The sequence below is a fragment of the Mirounga leonina genome, unplaced genomic scaffold (genome assembly GCF_011800145.1).
Source record: "Mirounga leonina isolate KUSES-001 unplaced genomic scaffold, KU_Mleo_1.0 Mir_53, whole genome shotgun sequence".
Taxonomy (NCBI): Eukaryota; Metazoa; Chordata; class Mammalia; order Carnivora; family Phocidae; genus Mirounga; species Mirounga leonina.
Genome location: NW_023270807.1, coordinates 75,717,899 through 75,740,877, shown reverse-complemented (window position 1 = coordinate 75,740,877; position 22,979 = coordinate 75,717,899). Strand labels below are relative to the sequence as shown.

Here is a 22,979-nt window from a genome sequence, read left to right as displayed (position 1 = left end):
TCTTTCTTTCTTTCTTTCTTTCTTTCTTTCTTTCTTTCTTTCTTTCTTTCTTTCTTTCTTTCTTTCTTTCTTTCTTTCTTTTTCTCTTTTGTCTTTCTTATAATTAATTTAATCTGTCACTCCAAAAAGAACTCATCTGGCATAGATAAACTGAATTTAAGTCTCATATCAGACTTTGAAAAATACCTTCATAATATAAAAGTTATATCAGGAAGAAGTATAGAATTTGAAGTAGAATAACAACTGAAAATTATTATTCCCTTCAAAGGATTTTAAACACTAAATATTTTCATTGTTTATACAACAGTATAGAGCTTGTAAAGAGTATAAAATAAATGCTATTTTAAAATTTTACATTAGAAAAATATTTATGTAACAATGCTTGAGGCCCAAACAATATTTTTTGTATAAGATGTAGCACCAGCTTTTTTTCTCTCAGGTAATGAAGGTCACCAGAAATAATGCCTTCACTACTTTGGAAATTGGTGGTCAAGTGAATAATAGCAGTTATCTCAATCAACACTTCACACTAGGCTGAAAAGGGTAAAAGTTCTCCATTTGTGAAAGAATATGCTTGCTTGAAGGTCCTGCCTAGGTATGTTAACCATTTGGATTCCTGAAACTCCTGGGCAGTAGAGCACTTTGGGTCAGATTTGCTTCTTCTAACCAATGGCTTCATGGTAAGCCTCTTTCTATACTAGTGTTACTATTTCTCATCAGTTAAGAACCAGTTTGGAGATCTTCAAAAAGTTGAATGGCATTCTGTGATGATGCCCTACACTCAGGCACTTTACAGTTTATAAAATGTTTTAATTGAAATGATTGATCTTCAGGTTTCTGACCACCCATTAAGGTAGACAAGGCAAAGATTGTGGTTCTTACTTTCTAAAGGAGAAAATAAACTCTAAGAGGTAAAGTAAACTACAGTCCACAACTATTAAGAAAGAGCTGAAACAAGGACAAAATCTCAAGTGTTCTGAGACAGCCTAGTTAGTTCACTTCTCTGTTTTAAGCCTGTCAACATTTGCACTCTAATATCTCCAAAGTCCATGTCCTCTTTTTACTTCCCACCGAGAACTTTGAGATGATGAGCTTTATGTAGTTACTGGGGAAAGAATATCACGAAAACTAAACACATCAAAAAGGGAAACAGCAGCTACACAAAGCTACCATTACAAACACCTATTAGCCAAGAAACTAGAGTTTTTGGCCCTCTAACTCTGCATATTAACTGTGTGTCCTTGGACAAATCAGACAACCCATCTGCACTCAGCTTCCTTATCAGGTGAAATGATTATATAAGATCCCTCCTACACATACAACTCTGAAATATTAGTAAAGGAATCCACATTCTTAAAAAAATCTTGCTATGTTGCTCTCTCTTAAAATTGCTGGAATGAACTTCAGATTGCAATATTACAGCTGCCAATTTTTTTAACAGTTTGGACTGTGTAGCACTAACTTAAATCCACCTGTGGGAATAGAGTTGGAGGCAATACACCATCTCAGCTTGCTCTGTTTGCGTTTTCAAAACCACTAAGGGAAGTCAGGCTGAAACTGGTTTTGGAAAAATATAGAAACTCTATATCAAACTTGACAAGAAAGATAACTCTATGCCATATTAATGACTTTTGATCATATTAGTTATTTCCTATTGCATTGTTTTGGGATTCACTTAGTTGGCACAAAATAAAAAACAATATGGTTGCAATTTAATCTATTAAGACTCTCCCAACGTGGGACACAGGTACATGCTATTTGAATGTATTTAACTAGTACATTTTAAAATTTACATAACTGACAAATTACAGGCTTGATTATACTGACATCAATAGGAGTGTCTGGCTAATCTGCATTTTCTGAATCTCTCCTGAGAGCCATCTTGCCTCTCTTATCTTCATTCATTACCAAGCCATGATTTTAGCTTGATGAATTTCCAAAGATGAAATGGTCATTCTCAACAATCAACAACATCAACTCCATGCCTTTTATTTCTTCTTTCCTCTTCCATTTTCTGAACTTTAAAAAGATGATTATAAAGGACACATATTTCTCAAGAGTATCCAGCACTGCTGCCCACAAACATATCTTTGGATCCAGCAGGCAGGCCTGTGGTCAGTGCCTTTTTTGCCTTCCCTTTATAAGGTAAGGTCATCCAGTTCAATTCAGAGGCTACATGCTGAACTGCTATTTCTCTAATTCCAGAAGTAGCTTGCCATCCAAACACATAATTAAAGAGGACAAAAGCATGTGTTCCAGAACGGTGATGCAATATTTCGGGGAAGAGTCTGTTGGTAAGAGTCAGTAGCACACCCACCTAGCCACTACCATATTTGTCTAACTGAGGCTATTTTTCTTACTTTGTGAACATTTAAGGTCAAGTCTATTAATTGTTTCTATAAATATAGTTTGAGTCCAAGATTTGTCCATATCAAAATTAATCATACATACTCTAATGAATACAAAAATGTAGAATGCCTGAGAGCCCGTGTCAGTTTCCATGGTGTAAAGAACTTACCAATGACTTTTATCAAGTTATTAAATCTCCCTTTGCTTTAGAATTCTGGACTGTAATCTGTAAAATAGAATGCATAACTCCTACTTTTTTTTTTTTAAGATTTTGTTTAGTCATTTGACAGAGAGAGAGAGAGACAGCGAGAGGGAACACGAGCAGGGGGAGTGGGAGAGGGAGAAGCAGGCTTCCCGCTGAGCAGGGAGCCCGATGCGGGGCTTGATCCCAGGACCCTGGGATCAGGACCTGAGCCGAAGGCAGATGCTTAACAACTGAGCCACCCAGGTGCCCCAATAACTCCTACTTTCTTTACAGGGAATCATTATTAAAAAATTTTTAATGAATCTTAAGCCTATTAGGAAAAAGTACTCTACAAATGCATGGTATCGTCCCACTAATTCACCTATAATTTGTCAATTCTAGCAGTTAACTTTTTTCCTATGTTTAAATTAGATCTTTAGAAATGTAAGTTTCTAAAGTGCTTCATTTAAAAAAATGTCTTGACAATTTCCATTACTAATCACTTTTCTTCTTAAAGTATATCTGTTGAAATTATAAAAGAACAATAGAGATCATTAATCAGAAATGGGCAAGAAATTTTTGCCTTCTTTGTAGTTTAATAGGGAGTATATTTTAATCCCTCAACATAATTTTATTTATTGTGGAAACTAAAAGCAATTTTTTAACAAGGAACTTCTAAACCCAATTACTGATGCACACATGAAATACTGTCTGTCTTCCCTTTGCCCCCACATACAAATGCCATGTCTCTTTCCTGGAAAATACAGCATAAAGAGGGAAAATAGAAATATGGAAAAAATGGAAATATTTCATGCACTTCCTAATTGCAGGATTACATTAGTGTTACTAAGAAACTCTGTTTATCAATTATGACTCCAAAGGAAAGCAAACTCAGGAGCAGATGAGTAATAATTAAGGTCCAATTGGAAACTTTTGTGTATGCTACTTTTTAAGAAATTTTGAAAGACTTTTCTTTACTAATCTTTCTGGTAGAGGAGACCTGAGAGAAGACACAAATGCGATGTGCTGATTTCTCACACCATCTGTAGCTATACACACCCCTGACCCTTCGAGAATATAACTCTGGGAAGAAAAGTTTGAATCATACCACCTCCTGCCGTGTCTATAGTGCTTCAAGAAATTAAAGTAGTTTTTAAACAAATCTTGGGAGAATTAAGACCATCTAAACTTATTTTTCTAGACTTTTCTACACATGTACCAGGATGAACTCCCAGCAGACTAGTCTTTTCTGAAAAGAATAGAACTTGTCATCTGCTGACAGAAGCTGAAGGACAGGCTTTCACACCCTTTCTCTGAGTCTATATAAAGAAATTGTAGTTGGGAATTAATAACATTCACGTGATTCTGTTCAAGTTTCTTTGGAAACTGTAAATTGGATATTGGGCATTTCTGCATGAAAATCCCCTTTAACATGTCACTGATACGAAAGAGATAATTAGAAAGGAGAAAGGACCCTGAAGGTAGGGTGGAGGGTAGGGAGGAAGGAATTGCATGGCTGATGTATCATTTCAGAGAAACCAGTTTCCCCAGAGAGTATCTTAACTTTCTACTTTATTTTGCCTATGTAAATATAGCCTCAGCAAGCTTTTCTTTTTCTCCTTTCTCCTCTTTCTCCCCTCTGGAATGAAGTTCTCATTTTTCTGTAGCTGCATTTCTGAAAGTAGCAATTTGAAAATTTATTTTATATTCAATTTACTCAACTTATTACATAGGTCTTATTTTTTAAAAATATTTTGTTTATTTATTTGAGAGAGAGAGAGTAGGAGGGAGGGATAGAGAGAGAGGGAGAAGCAGATCCCGGCTGAGCAGGGAGCCTGATGCAGGACTCGATCCCAGGACCCTGAGATCATGACCTGAGCCCAGGGCAGACGCTTAAGCCACTGAGCCACCCAGGCACCCTACATAGGTCTTATTTATCTGTATTATCATTTTGGTAAGTGTGAAGTAAACCATATTAAGATTCAAGGACAGGTATAATGGAGGGACAAGTTATCAACATTTAACCATCTTCAAAAAAGAGAACTTCCTAAAAGCATTCCTTTCATGGCCCTCATCTGGCATGTTTCTTTTCGTTAGGATCAAAGATTTGACAGAGATGAAAGACCCCCAACTTTACACAGGAATATATATCAACCAGGAAGAACTCTTTAAGTGGAAACATTCCTACAACAGGTTCCTTTATTTTTTTATTTTATTTTATTTTATTTTTTAAAGGTTTTATTTATTTATCTGAGAGAATGGGAGACAGAGAGCATGAGAGGGGGAGGATCAGAGGGAGAAGCAGACTCCCTGCCGAGCAGGGAGCCCGATGTGGGACTCAATCCCAGGACTCCAGGATCATGACCTGAGCCGAAGGCAGTTGCTTAACCAACTGAGCCCCCAGGTGCCCCAACAGGTTCCTTTATTTCCATCTTTTTATCTAATAAATTTTCTCAGACACCTTAAAAATGGAATGGAAGAAAGGAAATATTCTTTGTAGGCAATTTAGATTATGGCTGCATTCAACAAGCAGACTGAGAAAATATAGTCAACACAGCTACTTTTTAAAAATCTGCAAGTTTGTGTCATGTAGACCAAATATGCAGATGACTAAGAAATACTCCATTGTTGTTAAGATATTTGGCACCATATTGAAATAAAATTGGCACATAACTTATTGTTCAGACAATTGGGTAGAAACATAAAATTGAAAGATGCTTTAGGTTTCTTTAACGTTCCCAATGAACTTTCTATACCACGAAGGACAAGCCATGTCCATATTTCCAACTCTTATCTAAGCAGAAAATACATCTTTTATTTCTTTCAGACATATGGGTGGTTCTGTGTCATGTAGAGTAAAACATGCATATTTTTGGAATCTTATTTGCAGGGAATACTTACAAATTCATATTTACTTTGTCTTTCTTATAATTATAAAAATTTTATTTTTTTCATAAAAAACAGTACACAAAGATACAGAAAAGAAGAAATTAAAAATCACTTATAAGCCCCTTTTCTCCACCATTCAGAGATAGTCATCTGCTGTTGCCCTGGAGTGGTGGGAGATTCCATTGATGTGGGGATTGTATTAAATGTCCATGGGAGTATAGGAGAGCAGGCCTTGAATTTTCCTAGGAGACAGGATATTCGAATAAAAATCTACTGAAGTGTAGATTATATACATCAAACTAAAAAAAATTCTGCACAGCAAAGGAAACAATGAACAAAATGAAAAAACAAACCATAGAATGGGAGAAAATATTTGCAAATCACATATCCAATAAGGGATTAATATCCAAATATATAAGGGACTCATTCAACTCAATAGTAAAAAACCAAATAACCCGATTAAAAAATGGGCAAAAGACTTGAATAGATATTTTTCCAAAGAAGACACTAAAAAGGTGCTCAACATCATGAATCATGAGGGAACTTCAAATCAAAGCCACAATGAAATATCACAAGTGTGTTAGGTTGGCTGTTATCAAAAAGTCAAAAAACAGCAGGTGTTGGCAAAGATGTGAAGAAATGGGAATTTTTATATACTGTTGGTGGGAATGTAAATTAGTACAGGCATTATGGAAAACAGCATGGAGCTTCCTCAAGAAAGTAAAACTACCATATGATCCAGTAAGCCCACTTCTGGGTGTATATCCAAAGGAAATAAAATCACTATCTCAGAGTTCATTGCAGCATTATCCATATTAGCCAAGATTCAGAAACAACCTAAGTGACAATGGATGAGTGGTTAAAGAAAATAGGGTGTATGTGTGTGTGTATAATGTATATATTGTATACATATATATAATGAAATACCATTCAGCCTTTAAAAAGAAGGATAGTATGCCATTTGCAAGAACATGGATGAACTTGGAGGAAATTCGTCAAGTGAAATAAGCTAGATAAGAAAGACATATACCATATGATCTCACTTACATGTAGAATCTATAAAAAGCCAAACTCATAGAACCAGAGTAGAATTCTGGTTACATGGGCTGGGGGTAGGGGATTTGGAGAGATATTGGTCAAAGAGTACAAACTTTTAGTATAAGATGAGTAAGTTCTGGAGACCTAATGTACAGCATAGTAGCTACAATTAATAGTAATGTGTTGTATACTTGAAATTTGCTAAGAGAGTTCTCATCATGGGGGTGGGGGTGGGGGGAAGCATAACTATGTGAGGAGATGGGTATATGAGTATGTTAATTACATTGATTGTGGTAATCATTTCACAATGTATACACATACCAGAACCTTATGTCGTTCACCTTGAATGTATACAATTGACAGACAAAATTTAAAAATAGAACAATTTCATAGGAAACTGGTATGTTTCTGTATGGGCTCAGGAGCCTCCCCTGAGTAAAATAAAAATCCTGGGCTATTTTACCCATGAATTTGAGGTTTGAGATCCCCCAAAAGATAAATCAACTAAAAAAAAAAATATTTGTTTGGGCCATTTGGCAGAAACAGATATCCTACCCATTTTGGAAGGACTCTGCCATTGTAGAGCTGTTATCAAGAACTTTTGATATTAGGAAGATGAGGAGTAAGATAATATAAAAATGTATGTTTAGAGTGACTAAATATCAGAATAAAGAATCAAAACATAAAGAGTGAACAATAGCAAACTATGAAAAAGAATAGACTCATTTGACAAAGAACAAAATGGAAATTCTAGAAATGTTTCCTTTGTTTCCCAGAGACCTCTTAATATTAGAGACCATCAAGGCTTAGCCCTCAGTTCTCCTCTGTAATCCCTATGCTCTTCTTTTTTTTAAATATTACTGTAGTTGACACGCAATGTTATATTAGTTTCAGGTGTACAACACAGTGATTCAACAATTCTATACATTAAAAAATATTTACCACAATAAGTGTCTGTCACCATACAATGTTATTAAAGTATTATTGACTATATTCCCTATGCTGTACTTTTTATCTCCATGGCTTATTTATTTAACTGGAATTTTGTATCTTTTTATCCCCTTTACCAATTTTGCTCATCCTCCCTCTGATAACAACCAGTTTGTTCTCTGTATTTATGAGTCTTTCTGGTTTTGTTGTCTGCTCATTTGAATTTTTTTTTTATTCCACATATGAGTGAAATCATATGGTAATTGTCTTTCTCTGACTTATCTCATTTAGTACATAACCCTCTAGGTACATCCATGTTGTCATAAATGACAAAACTTCATTCTTTTTTTATGGCCGAGTAATATCCTATGTACATATTATATACCACATCTTTATTCATTCATATATTGATGGACACTTAGGTTGCTTCTATATCTTGACTACTGTAAATAATGTTGTAATAAACATAGGGGTGCATATATCTTTTCAAATTAGTCTTTTCATTTTCTTTGGGTAGATACCCAGTAGTGGAATTACTGGATCGTATGGTATTTCTATTTTTTATTTTTTGAGGAAACTCCATACAGCTTTCCACAGTGGCTGTGCCAATTTACATTCCCACCAACAGTGCACAAGGTTCCCTTTTCTTCACATCCTCTCCAACATTTGTTATTTCTTGTCATTTTGATACTAGCCATTCTGACAGATGTGAGGTGATATCTCAAGTTTCGATTTGCATTTTCCTGATGATGAGTGATGTTGAGCACCTTTCCATGTGTCTGTTTTTCATCTGTATGTCTTTAGAAAAGTGTCTGTTCAGGTCCTCTGCCCATCTTTAATCAGATTATTTAGGGGTTTTTTTTGGTGTTGAGTTGTGTAAGTTCTTTATATATTTTGGATATTGACTCCATATTATATATGTGACTTGCAAATACCTTCTCCCATTCAGTAGGTTGACTTTTTGTTTTGTTGATGGTTTCCTTTGCTGTGAAAACCCTTTTTATTTTGGTGTATTTTCAATTTGTTTTTGTTTCTCTTGCCTGAGCAAACATACCTAGGAAAATATTAAGGTCGATGTCCAAGAGTTTACTGCCTGTGTTTTCTTTTAGGAGTTTTACGGTTTCAGCTCTGACACCTTATGGTCTTAATGATCTCTCTAACCTAAACGTCAGATTCCTTCAATGCCTGAATTTGAATAATTAATAGAAATCTCAAATTTAATATGTCCACAACTGAATCAGATCTTATTCCCATTTGTTTCACCCACAAACATCCCCATCTCAGTTAATGGTTCTACCCTTCCTCTTTTTGTCACATCCATGTCATCTGTTATTGTTAAATCCAGTTGGCTCTACTCTCAGGATGGATCTAAAATTGTACCACTTCTTACCACCTTTATTGCTCTCGCTCTATTCTGAGCCCTTATTATCATGCCTCTCCTAGATTACTGGACTCCTGGCTTCCACCCTTGAGCCATATAGACTGTATTCAACATAGTGGTCAGTAGTAAACCAGATCTTGTCATTCTTTGCTCAGAATCTTCCATGCCTGCCCACCTCACTCAGAGTAAAATCCAAAGTTCTTAAAAGTTCGCACAAGGTTTGGCTAGTTCTGTGCCCCTGCCCCTCCCTCCTGCCCCCTTACTTTCTCATCTCATTCTTGTTCCCTTACTGCCTCTGCTATAGCCACGCTGGTCTCCTCTCTGTTCTTCAGAGCTCTGGGTCTTTAGATTAGCTATTTCTTTTATCTGGAATCTCCTCCCCCAGGTATCCTCACAGCTTCTCTCTCACCTTTTTCAGATCTTAGCTGACATACCAACCCCTTTGAGAGCCATCCTGTTTAAAATTGCTCCCCCTCCCCAACACTCAGTAGCCCTTGCTCTTTATTTTTCTTTTCAGAAGTTAGTCCTTCTAATCTACTATATGTGTTTCTTGTCTCCCCAAACAGAATACAAGCTCCATGTAGGTGTGACTTTTGTATGTTTTGTTCACTGCTGTGTTTCTTGTCTCCCCAAACAGAATACAAGCTCCATGTAGGTGTGACTTTTGTATGTTTTGTTCACTGCTAATGGGATTAAAAAAAGAAAAAACTTGATGGGTTTGTCCCTATTGTTCTTAATGACATGGTTCTCTAGGATTCTTGAGAGCATAGTATTTTTTTTCAAGATTTTATTTATTTGAGAGAGAAAGAGAGCGTGAGAGAGAGAGAGCATGAGAGGGGAGAAGGTCAGAGGGAGAGGCAGACTCCCTGCTGAGCTGGGACTCTGATGCAGGACTCAATTCTGGGACTCCAGGATCATGACCTGAGCCAAAGGCCGTCAGTCGCTTGACCAACTGAGCCACCCAGGTGCCCGAGAACACAGTATTTTAAATAGAGTTTCTTATGCAGAGTTGCACTGAAAAAATATTTTCAAAAAATACTGTTTGGTTAGATAAAGGAAAATGAAAAAAGGCTGAATATTTTAAACTATTTTAAACTGGAGCAGAGGGGTTTACTGATAAAGCTGGAAATACTGGCAGTAGTCACTTTGAGTTAGAAGATGGCAAAGTATTTTGGAAAAATTGTCTTTTTAGGTATTTAAAACAAAATGTAAGCAATTTGATTTTAGAGATGCAGTTTGGTTTTAGATTGAAAAACTTTTCACTTTTGGTTATTCTCAGATTAGTTATAAAAAATTCTCAAGTTTAATGGTAGCATTTAAAATTTTTTTATTTTATGCACCTTATAAAAACAATTTGGACACTAGTGACTTTAGGAAAAATGAGTCTCTCCCAATTCCTTCAAAACTAAGTTTTAAACACTTTCAGTTTAGCTTTTCCCTTGTCTGTTGTGAAATGCTTTCTATCACAGGACAAAATGATAAAAATCTGATGGATTTTTAGTGGAAGTAATACTTATTCTTAACTGTAAAAAAGGAAAAGTTAAAGAAACAAAGAAATTTCTTTTGAAGGAGATTTTAAGTTGGGAATTTAAAATGTAAAGGCTTTATTGTTCTTCTGTTGATCTTTTTTATTTCAAAATATGGTCTTTGATTTTGTGCCAAAAGATTTCTATTTTTGCTTTACTAAGAAGCTGCCTGATGGATGATGATATTGTCCATACTCTGGCTAGTGATCCATCTCGACATTGTCCTGGTGAATTTTATACAAATAATTTTACAAAGGTTTATTTTGTTTCTTACCACCTCCCATGGGAACTTGGGTTTGGCAGCCCTCTATTAGTGATTATAATATTTAGCTTGAGTTGAATCAGCACACAGGCTGTGATGTATTCTATTTGAAAATCCATTTGTGAGGCATTAGTGGAAAGTTTATGAGAGTATTTTAATACTGTTTAATGGAAGGTAGGAGTTCCTTTAGCTGTGTGAATAAATGGAATTTGATTAGATTTCAAAAAGTGGTTTAAGATTCACCATTTTCTTATGTATTTGAGAAGGCAACCAATATTTTAGTATTAAAAAAAAACTCAAGTGTTAACTTCTAAAAACAAGTTAGAGGTAAATTCTTATGAGTTAAACCCACATAAGGCAGAAATTTATCCTGAAATGGGTCAAAGTTCTTCCTACATTTTTTTTTCTTGGCTTGCCTCCATGCTTCTGTCTTCTAAATATCAGTGGCTCAAGACTCAGTCCAGTGGTCTTTTCTCTTATCTAGTTATACACATTCCTTTCTTTTCTTATCCATTCTCAAGACATTAAATAGTATCAATGTACTGATGACATCAACATTTTTATCTCCTATCCAGAACTCTCTTCTGAACCCAGAAACATATATCCAGTGACCTGTATGCAATTGCTCCTTAAGCTATCTCATAGGCCTATTAAACTTAATATATCCAGAACTTAGTTCCTAATATTCAACACTCCTCACCTCTAATTCAGCTCCTCCTACAGTCTTCCAACTCATTATATCCAGATACCCATTTTCCCTTTCTCAGAATAATTATTAATAGCATCCTCTTTAACTTTCAAAATACCCTCTTTAAGTTTCAGAAGTCATGATATATTATATGCTCTCATTAGTTGATGATAATGGTTTCCCATGTTGCTTAGACTCCCAAGGGATATATATATACACTGCCTTTCTTTCTTCCATATCTCACCTGTAGTTTATCAGCATATCCTTGTGGGCCTCACTGTAAAAAATATACAGAATTAAACCCACTCCTCACATGTCCATTGTTACCACACTGATTCAAGACAGCATCATCTGTTATCTGGGGCCTTGCCAGCATCTGGAGTTCCCTATTAAAACGTATGTCAGACGATGTTACTACTCTGCTCTAGAACCTCAGCTAAGTGACTAAGTTCTCGTTACCATTTGCCAGACTTCCTGACGTCAACATTTTACATCCTGCTAGGACTTAGGAGATGTTATCCCGTCTCAATTAAACTCCCCATTGCTATTACCTCTTACCTGTTTAGAACAACTACAACCTCTATCTTGCCCACCTGCCAAAACCAAAACCTATTACTTGATTCCTGGTCACCAAGGCTATCAGATTGGACTTTGGTTCCTTACGTTGCATCTGTAGCTGTGTCTGCCCTCTTCCTTTGCTCTTGCTTGCCCCAGCCATGTGAAGTAGGCCTTGAAAGGCCCTAAGAGTTCCCAGTATGCTCCATCTTGCTTTAAGTAACTGGGCCAGATCCATTTGGCTGCTTAATTAAGAACATCAACACTCTCAAGTAAAGGAAAAATTAGTTTGATTACCAATAGTAGGAATGTTCATGATATTTTGCTCAAATGTATCTATTGCCAAATTACTTGTCCTTTGAAGAACATATTTAGACTTACATTTAGAATTCACACTAAAATTTTATTATTTTCAAATACCAAGATTCCCTTTTGGGTAAATATTTCTTGTGATGGTTGAATTTCCACAAAGACTTGAAAGAAATTTAAAAAGTTAACTTGAGAAGAAATACACAAATATTTCATCAGAATAGTCCAAGAGAATTATAGTCCTTTAAAAATGATAATAGGTAGTTTATTAGCACGTGAAATTTTTATTCAAGCCCCTTACCCAGTAAAACCTTTATGATGGCTTTTGCAAGAATTGATGTCACATGCCTTTCTTCTTAACCATGTCCAATTCTTGTTCTAATATTCAAAATGAAACAAGAAGTGGAAAAATTTTGATATGTCTTTGTTTCTAAACAATTACTAGAAAGCAAGTGCCTCAGTCACTGACATTTTTGTTTTATATCTTGCTAAATATATTCAAATTAATTGCATATTAAAATCTATCTTGATAGATTATTTACACATGTTTCTAAATATGAATTCGTGGAGAGAGCTCACTAAACTTAGATTTCTTCAAAATCACAGTGCCAAAAATCTTTTTACTCTCCTTTGGGAAGCACTGAAGTTCATATTTTGTACTATCCTATAAATTAACATGCATGGAAATACAAAATTACACTAACTGACTTCAAATTTAATTGAAATAATCACTCTCTTAACCCTTTGTTAAAAGTGAGCAATTTGTAAAGGTTTAAAAGCATACCTAGAAAATCTTATAACACAATGACAGGTCATAATCATCATTCTTGCATTATTTCATACTGAAATTTAAACTTCTTATGCTTCTGTTTAAGTACAGAATCTGCCCTAAGAAAATTACTGAGTCACTATTCAGGATCTTTTGTTTTCAACCCAAGTAGTTTAGTGCAATTCAGCCTTTCTTTTTTGCATTTATTTTTCAGTTTTAAATTCTATTTTTAGTTTACTTTTGGATCAGATATTTCCCACATCATTTGCTGTCACAAACACTTCTTTGTGGACCAGATTAAAAATATATATATATGTGTAATATTATATATAATAAAAATAATATGTTATATATTTAATATAGTGAATATGTATGTGTACCATTATGTGATCTCTTTTAAACTATGAAATCAACTCATTTTGGTTTTGGATATTACCCTCTTAGATTTTAGTTTTTATTTATTTGCATATAAGCTCCTAAAGTCTTTCCCACACAAGGTCTATGGACCCTGAAGAGTCTACATATTACCCCTAAAAATGTTATGTTTGTGTTTTAATATTTGAATAGTTTGTATTTTCATATATATATGTTAGGCACATTCTGGATCATTAGGATCATCTGGATCTGATTACAGCCAGGCACTGCTACAAATTTCAGCATTTATTTTATTGCTAAATGAGAACTATAAGCATGAGAACCTAATCTGTAGTTACGTGTTTGTATACAATAAAGTAATGTTATAGAGATATTTTAAGTCAATGTTTAAGGTCCATGAAAAACCACATAATCAATGCAGTACACAATTTTAAGTGTTTTGAAAAGGACAATGTCTTCAAAGTTCTTAGTTAATATTTGAGAATATTCAGTTGAATAAATGAAGTATTGAACAAATACAGGAATGAATGACACTTCTTTAAATGCTTTTAATAAACTAATGCAAAAAATAGTTTTAAATTGTTTCTGGTCCAATTTCTTATTGTAATTTTCAAGGATTAATTTATACTTTATTTTATTTAATTGTTTCTCTCTGTAGTTCATTAAGTTTACTTCAGTCTTCAAATATTTTTAATTTAACTGTTTGTTTTGAGATCATTATAGATTCATATGCAGTTGCAAGAAGTTGTGCAAAGAGATCCCATGGGGGGTGCCTTGGTGGCTCAGTCAGTTAAGCTTCCCCCTCTTGATTTTGGCTCAGGTCATAATCTCAGGGTCCTGGGATGGAGCCATGTGTCGGTCTCCCTGCTCAGTGAAGAGTCTGCTTCTCTCCCTTTCCCTCTGCCCTTCTCCTTGCTCTCTTTCCCTCTCTCTCTCTCTTAAATAAATCAATAGATCTTTAAAAAAAGAGAGAGATCCCATGTACTCTTTACTGAGTTTTCCAATGGTAACATACTACAAAACTATAGTACCATATCATAACCAAGATATTGACATTAATACAGTCCAGATACAAAACATGGCATCAAAAGGATTCCTTATGTTGCCCTCTTATAGCCACACTCACTTCTCTTTTTGTTCCTTAATCCCTGTACCCACTAATCCCTCTCCAAATCTACAATTTTGTCATCTCATGAATGTCACTTTTTTGAAATTGGCTTTTCCCATTCGTTAAGTTCTCTGAGTATTCATCCAGGTTCTTCTGTATAGCAGAAGTTCTTTTTCTGCAAATTAAAACTGCAATGAGATATCATCTCACACCTGTTAGAAAGGCTAAAATCCAAAACAAAAGAAACAGTAGGTGTTGGTGAGGATGTGGAGAAAAAAGAACCCTCATGCACTGTTGGTAGGAATGCAAACTGGTGTAGCCACTGTGGAAAAACTCCTATGGTTATTGCAGCCTTATTTACAATAGCCAAATTATGGGAGCAGCCCAAGTGTCCATCAATAGATGAATGGATAAAGAAGATGTGGTATATATGTACAATGGAATGTTACTCAGCCATAAAAAAAGAATGAAATCTTGTCATTTGCAACAACATGGATGGATCTAGAGAGTATAATGCTATGTGAAATAAATCAGAGAAAGATAAATACCATATGATTTCACTCATACATGAAATTTAAGAAACAAAACAAACAGAATAAAATAGATAAAACAAAAAACAGCCTCTTAACTGTAGAGAACAAACTGATTGTTACCAGAGGGGATGGGTGAAACAGGTGAAGGGGATTAAGAGTACACTTATCTTGGTGAGTACTGAGTAATGTATGGAATTGCTGAATCAGTGTATTGTACACCCGAAACTAATATAACACCGTATGTTAGCTATTCTGGAATTTTTTAAAAAGTTCTTTTTATAGCTGAGTAGTAATCCACGTTTCATGTACGATAGCTTCTTTAACCATTAATCTGTTGAAGGATATTTGGACAGTTTCTAGTTGTTGGTTTTTATATATTAAGTTTCTGAGAACATTCATGTGTAGGTTTTTGTGTGACCCTGAGTTTTCATTTTTCTAAGATAAATAACCAGGAGTACAATTGCTAGGTTGATTAGAAGTTGCATATTTAGTTCTTAAAAACTTTTTTTAAAAACCTGTCAAACTGCTTTTCAGAGTAGTCACACTGTTTTACATTTCTAACAGGAATGTACAGTAATTCAGTTTCTCCACATATTTGTCAGCATTTGGTGTTACCACTATTTTTAAATGTTAGCCATTTTGCTAAATGTATAGTGGTATCTTTTTGTAGTTTTTTTTAATTTTTTAAATTTTTATTTTTTTAAAGATTTTATTTATTTATTTGAGAGAGAGAGAATGAGAGACAGAGAGCATGAGAGGGAGGAGGGTCAGAGGGAGAAGCAGACTCCCTGCCGAGCAGGGAGCCCGATGCAGGACTCGATCCCGGGACTCCAGGATCATGACCTGAGCCGAAGGCAGTCGCTTAACCAACTGAGCCACCCAGGCACCCTCTTTTTGTAGTTTTAATTCGCATTTTCCTAATGGGTAATGATACTGAACATCTTTTAATGTATTTATTCACTAAATATCTTTTTTAGTGAAATGTCTGTTTAATTTTTTTTGTCCAATTTCTTTCTGGATTATTTATATTTTATCTGCTGGATTTTGAAGGCTCTTTGTATATTACAGATATTAGTCCTGTTAGATATGTGGTTTGCAAATATTTTGTCCCACTCTGTAGCTTAACTTTTTATAATCTTAACAGGGTATATCACAGATTAAATATCTTTGAATTTGATGAAGGCCAATTTATCACTTTCTGCTTTTTGGAATTGGTGTGACACTTAGGTAGAGGTTTTTGGTTTTGTTTCTGCTTGTCTGGCACCATTTATTGAAAAAGTTATCCTTCTTTTATCAGTGAATGAAATGGATGAAAGTGATCAAAAGGTATAAACTTCTTTGATTTTATTTCATCTTTGGTTTTAGTTTTAAGCATATACATCCTATATTTTTTGTTAGATTTATACGTAAGCATTTAAATTTTTGAATGATTATAAATGGTATGCATTTAAAATTTTAGTGTCCACATGTTTATTACTACTATATAGAAATACAATTGATTTTTGTGTGCTTATCTTGTATCTCGAAATCTTGCACTAGAGGTTTTCTTTCGAAAACCTCTACCTAAGTATCACACCAATTCCTAAAAGCAAAAAGTGATAAATTGGCCTACATCAAATTCAAGCACACAACTCATTTGTTAGATCTAGAAGGTGTTTTGTGTGTTCTTGGAATTTTCTATGTAAATAATGATGTCATCAGCCTATTCAGTCTGTTTTATTTATTTCTTTCCAAGTTGTCTGCTTTTTATTTCCTTTTCTTGCATTATTGAATGGCTAGAACTTCCAGCACTACGTAGAATGAAAGCCATGAGAGCAGACATCTTTTATTGAATTTAATTCTGTTTCTCTTTTTAGTTTATTGAGTTCACTTCAAACTTCAAATTGTTTTTAATCTATAAGAGTTCTGACCAGTGATCTCTATTAACATTTGTGTGTTAACAAGCATTCAAGGCTGCCCACTTTTAAAATGAACAAACATGCCTTCTATTCCTATCTTTGAGTTCCTAAAGACAATATTAAACATTATTAGAACAATATGACTTGAGAATCACCAATTGTAAATATCCTTGCCTTGTCATAGACAATGCTAAATCTTTTCGGTGGATACAGCTGTTAATAAAATAGTCAAACAAGAAAATTCCCATGGAACTACAAGCAATTGTTTGTACCTCAACTACTTTACAAGGTGAGGCAGGAGAAGAGAATAGGAAGAAATGTGATAGTACAAAGCAGAGAATAACCACAGAGCAGAGGTCTCACTAGTAATGATAGGAAATTTTTTTAGGTTCCATGGAGTCTAGAAACTATAATATAAAGCAGACTGAGGTCCAGAAATTATTCACATTTGGCTTTACCAGTAACTAGTGTATGACCTGGGCATGTATCTTTGCCTCCTGAAGTCTTTCTTGATGTCTTTAATTTTAATTTGAGGATAAAAATATCTACCTTAAGGAGTTAAGAATTAGATCAGACAAAAGTATGATATTTATATGGTATAACAGTCTGGCACGTGGTAGGTATTCAGTAACAGTTTTATTTTCCTTCTTCTCCATTGTTCTGCTTACCCAAAGTGTTCCACAAAACCTATTGTGGTACTAAGGAACAGAGAAGGTAGCATTTTATAGAAGGTACATGGCGTCATGTGAAATGAGGACAGGAATACTACATGATGGTTTGATAATTACTATTATTTGTTCAGTAAAAAGTACAAACAGCTATTGATGTGGACATGTTTGTTTGAGACAGTGTATTGTATTTTAAAATACATATACTGAACATCTGCAGAGGCAGGTATTTCTTACAGAGTGTGGAAACAATCTAACATGGAGGGTGAGGAACCATGGGACAAGAGAAGGACCAATTGGTAACTAAATGAGCAAAAACAGGAGACAGTTGGAACAACAGGGCATATTTCCTAGTGACTTCTATCTAAGGTTTACTCTAATGAAGAAAAATTGGTACTTTACTCTAGAACTGCATAAGCTTATGCTTAATTAAATCTGTAGGTGACTATTCTTTGTGAGGATAGCCGTATTGTATAGCCTTATTGTTCCCGGATCTTGATAAATGGCAGTTACTGATAAAGGAGAGATGTTTTGTTTATTTTATTTTTATTTTGAGAGCTTTATTAGTTGTTCTCTCTGTGAAGAGGACCTGTACCCTGTTGGGTGTGCCACTGATTATACAATTGTTTAAGAGTTGGGTTTACTAAAAAACTATGCCATACGGGAAAAGCCTCAGAATTATTGCAAATGTCAAAGAAGATTATAGCTGAAGTTTACCTTTGAGCAGTAACAGTCTGTTATAAAAAAGTATTCATATTTGATGGCTGAAGTTACTGCTCCAAAAACAAGGCTGGAAGAGTACATTTTCCTGGGTGGTTTAATAACTGATCTTTGATGCTTACATCTTTCAAATTTAATAAAATATCTTTGAACATTCCTGCTAAAGAACTACATGGCAAATCAAGATGCTCCACCTGGCTGTTGCCCTTTTAGTTGGCAGGAGCTGATGAGCTGTGTAATTAGATAAGCATTCCCACCAATACCAGTGGTGCAGTAGTGTTTTTCATCTTTTCCATTATGATACACTTAACTCTGAAGCATATACTCATTGGTATTCTAAACACTTTTGATTGATTTACAATGTCAGTAAAATTTAAAGATTATGCATTCCAAAAAATAAGAGGGAATTAATGTCTTAGGAAAAGTTTTTAGCATAGCTCCTCTTGCCAACAATTTTTTTTAGTATTAGTGTGTCTAAGTGTACAGAAGCAAGTAAACATGGATAAATGTAATCCAAATAAAATTGCTGAGAATATTATTTTCCATTTCATTTGCTCTGGGTTTATGAGTAATAGTTCTTGATGTATACTTTGAAGTATGTCCTGATTTTTATTAGAGATGTCAAAATAATGTTCAAAATGCTGCATCACATGTTGTTATATATTCCTTTGGACATACTGTTTTCTTCCCCCAGAAACATATGTACATTTATTTTTTTTAATTTTTTTATTATGTTATGTTACTCACCATACATTACATCATTAGTTTTTGATATAGTGTTCCATGATTCATTGTTTGCATATAACACCCAGTGCTCCATTCAATACGTGCCCTCTTTAATATCCATCACCGGGCTAACCCATCCCCCCACCCTCCTCCCCTCTAGAACCCTCAGTTTGTTTCTCAGAGTCCATAGTCTCCCATGGTTCGTCTCCCCCTCCGATTTCCCCCCCTTCATTTCTCCCTTCCTACTATCTTCTTTTTTAAAAAAAAACATATAATGTATTATTTGTTTCAGAGGTACAGGTCTGTGATTCAACATATGTACATTTAAACCGAATGTAAATCAATACAAAAATAAAAGAAGCATAAAATGAATTTTGAAGATGAAATATCAAAGCACCTCTTGGTATTTCATAAGCTTTACATTGTCTATTAAGAAATAATCTAAGATTTTTCACAGTTTATTTTAGCTTTACTTACAAATTTTACATACCTCATTATAAAGGCTATTCAAACAACCAAGAAAGTATATCTCTAAAATCTAGTTTCAAATCTAGAAATTTGACAGCTATATAAAATTCTTCTTACTGTTACTTAAATCACAATGTGGATATACCAATAAAGAAAATAAGTATTATTTAGAATGGTTATGTAGTATTGAAGGTAAAAAATCAATATTTTAAAGTCTGGGTTTAAATAAGCTCCACAGCACTTTGTTTCTAAAATAATTACATTTAGATTTTAGACCATTCTTTCATTTATGATTTATAAAAGGCAAATCTACTATTTTAGGGATTAGGTGACTTTTTAAAGTAAGTATTTAGAATCTCCAAAAGGCATTTTAGCTGTTAGGAAAGGAATCAGATTTTTAACTAACAAAAGAATCTATTTATAATCAAGTCCTGAATACTTTTTTGTTCAGGTCACATTCTGAGTAAATGCAGACAGAATTGCTTCATGGAAATTTAGTGTAAAGTATGGGTGTGTGTCTGATTCAGAGACACATAACTTGGCTTCTGAAGAAAATGAATATCCACATGGGATTAGGACACAAACATCCCTAGTGATGGAGTCAGTGAGCAGAGATTATTAGGGGACATGTGATTATGCCAAACTGTAATCAAAGGTGATTTTTCTCTTTGGGTATATAGCTGGCTATTTACATGACTCCTAAGAAGTCTGGATGAGAAGAGAGTTTTCTTGGTTTTATTTTTATTCATTTTGATCATGATGAGTGCATTTTTCATCTTGGGAAATCTTTTTGGGCTATCAGATGGCTTTCTTTTTTTAAGATTTTGTTTATTTATTTGACAGAGAGAGACACACACAGTGAGAGAGGGAACACAAGCAGGGGGAGTGGGAGAGGGAGAAGCAGGCTTCCCGCTGAGCAGGGAGCCCGATGCGGGGCTCGATCCCAGGACTCCAGCATCATGACCTGAGCTGAAGGCAGACGCTTAATGACTGAGCCACCCAGGTGCCCCTATCAGATGGCTTTTGATTTTAGAATCTAAAGATTGAATTATTCATATTTTTCCTTTATAAAAGTCCAAAGAGAAGAGCCATTAAAACATTAGTTAATTAAGCCACAAAGACTTTTACTTACAAAGAATTATTCAGGTATATAACGAGACTAAGCTCATGTCTAAGTGTTCCAATAAACCTCAGGGGATTCATAGAACTTCTCCAATGATTCTTGTGGTGGAGGGGTATTTGGTTTAAGAGGTGGAGATACAGTGGGCATTCATGGTATGGATCCTCTGCTTCAGTCAGAACAATTCCACCTTTATCTCTTACATATTTATTTTTAATGTAGGCTTTCATTTAAGAAAAAGTTCAAATGAAATTTAAATACTACTGGCTGAACTCAAATTTGCATGCTTTTTAAAGACATTATCTAGAATATAATTCAGTGTAACACATTAACAAACCTATCAATTTAAGTATCTAACATTTTTCTGTTTATTTTAAATTATTCAAAGAAATAGAACCATATGGTATCTTCTATGGTTTAATTTTTTTATTGAAATAGAATTAACATATAACATGAGGTTAATTTCAGGTGTACAGCACAATTTAGTATTTATATATTTTGAAATGCTTATCACAGTAAGTCTAGTTAACATTGTTCACCATACTAGTTTTTTTCTTGTGATGAGAACATTTAAGATCTACTCTCTTAGCAACTCTCAAATGTATAATATAGTATTATTAACTACAGTCATCATACTGTACATTTCATCCCCATGACATTTATTTTATACCTGGAAATTTGTATCTTTTGACTACTTCATGCATCTGGCCCACTCCCTACCCTGTGCTTCTGACAACCACCAGTCTATTCTCTGTACCTATGATTTTGTTAGTTTGTTTGTTTTCAGATTTTATATGTACTTTACATATTTTTCATAATACCATATGAAATCATATGGTATTTGTCTTTCTCTGTCTGACTTACTTCCCTTAGTATAATGCCTTCAGGGTCCATCCATGTTGTCACAAATGGTAAGATTTTCTTCTTTTGTGTGGCTGAATAATATTCCATTGTATTTACATACCACATTGTCTTTATCCATTCATGCATTATTAGACACTTGCTTCTATGTCTTGGCTATCATTAAAAATGCTGCATAGAAAATGAGAGTGCATATATCTTTTTGAGTTAGTGTTTTTTTCTTCCTTTGGATAAATATCTAGAAGTGAAATTGCTGAATCATATGACAGTTCTATTTTAATTTTTTAAGGAATCTCCATCACTGTTTTCCCTACTGGCTGCACCAGTTTACAGCCCTTAACTCTCATGGCAGGTGAGCACAAAGTTTTCCTTGTCAATACTTCCTTGCCAACACTAGTTATTTTTTGTCTTTTTTTTTTTCCTTGTCTTTTGATAATAGTCATTCTGACAGGTGTGAAGTGATATCTCTTTGTGGTTTTGATTTACATTAAGTGATGATTAGTGATGTCCAGCACCTTTTCATGTACCTGTTTGCCATTTGTATATCTTCTTTGGAAAAATACAGATCCTCTCCCCATTGCTTAATGGAATTGTTGGTTTTTTTTTTTGTTTTTTAGTTTTTGCTAAAACTAAAAACTCATGAATTATATGAGTTCTTTGAATATTTTGGATACTAACCCCTTATTGTATATATGAGTTGCAAATATTTTCTTCTATTCAGAACGTTGCGTTTTCATTTTGTTGATGTTTGCTGTGCAGAAGTCTTTTAGTTATTGTAGTCTCACTTGTTTATTTTTGCTTTTCTTGCCTTTGCTTTTGGAGTCAGATCCAAAAAATCATCACCAAGAATGATGTCAAGGAACTCACTGCCTGGTTTCTGCTAGGAGTTTTATGGTTTCAAGCCTTATGTTCAAGTCTTTAATCCATTCTGAGTTAGTTTTTGTGGATGGTGTAAGATCCACTTTCTTTCTTATTTCTTTCCTTTTCATTTTTGTTTGTTTTGCATGTGGCTGTCCAGTTTTCCCAGCACCATTTATTGAAGAGACTGCCCTTACCCCCATTGTATATTCTTGGCTGTTTTGTCATAAATTAATTGATCATCTATGCATGGTTTTATTTCTGGGTTCTATTCTGTTCCATTGATCTATATGTCTCTTTTTATGCCAATAACATAATGTTTTAATTACTATAGCTTTGTAATATAGTTTGAAATCAGGATGCATGATGCCTCCAACTTTGTTCTTTCTCAAGATTGTTTTGGCTATTTGACGTTTTTAATAATTTTGCTTTAAAAGAAATGAAACAAGGAAAAAAGATAACTGTAGTGTTGTCCACTGAATTCTTCTCAAGTAGAGAAAAGCCTTTGTTTAGAAATGAACTCAAATGGGCATGTATGTTAAATAATATAAGGCCCTTGTTGATTTGCTTGTCTTATTTGGTATGGGGCAAATAAGTAGCTAAACTACCCTAAGAAATAAACAGGGATTTAGAATTAGATGAGTAGTTAGATTGGAGGATAAGATAACTACTCAAGGTTATAATCCAGCAAAGGAAAATACAAATCTAAAAGAGAAAAAGATGAAAGAAATAAGAAACAGTGCTAAGCAAAGGTATCGGTGGAA

At 34.4% G+C, this 22,979-nt stretch overlaps 1 pseudogene; it reads left to right on the top strand.

Moving 5' to 3' along the window:
- The window catches only part of LOC118001402, a 77,982-nt pseudogene that overhangs the window by 54,517 nt on the left and 486 nt on the right, over nt 1–22,979 (top strand).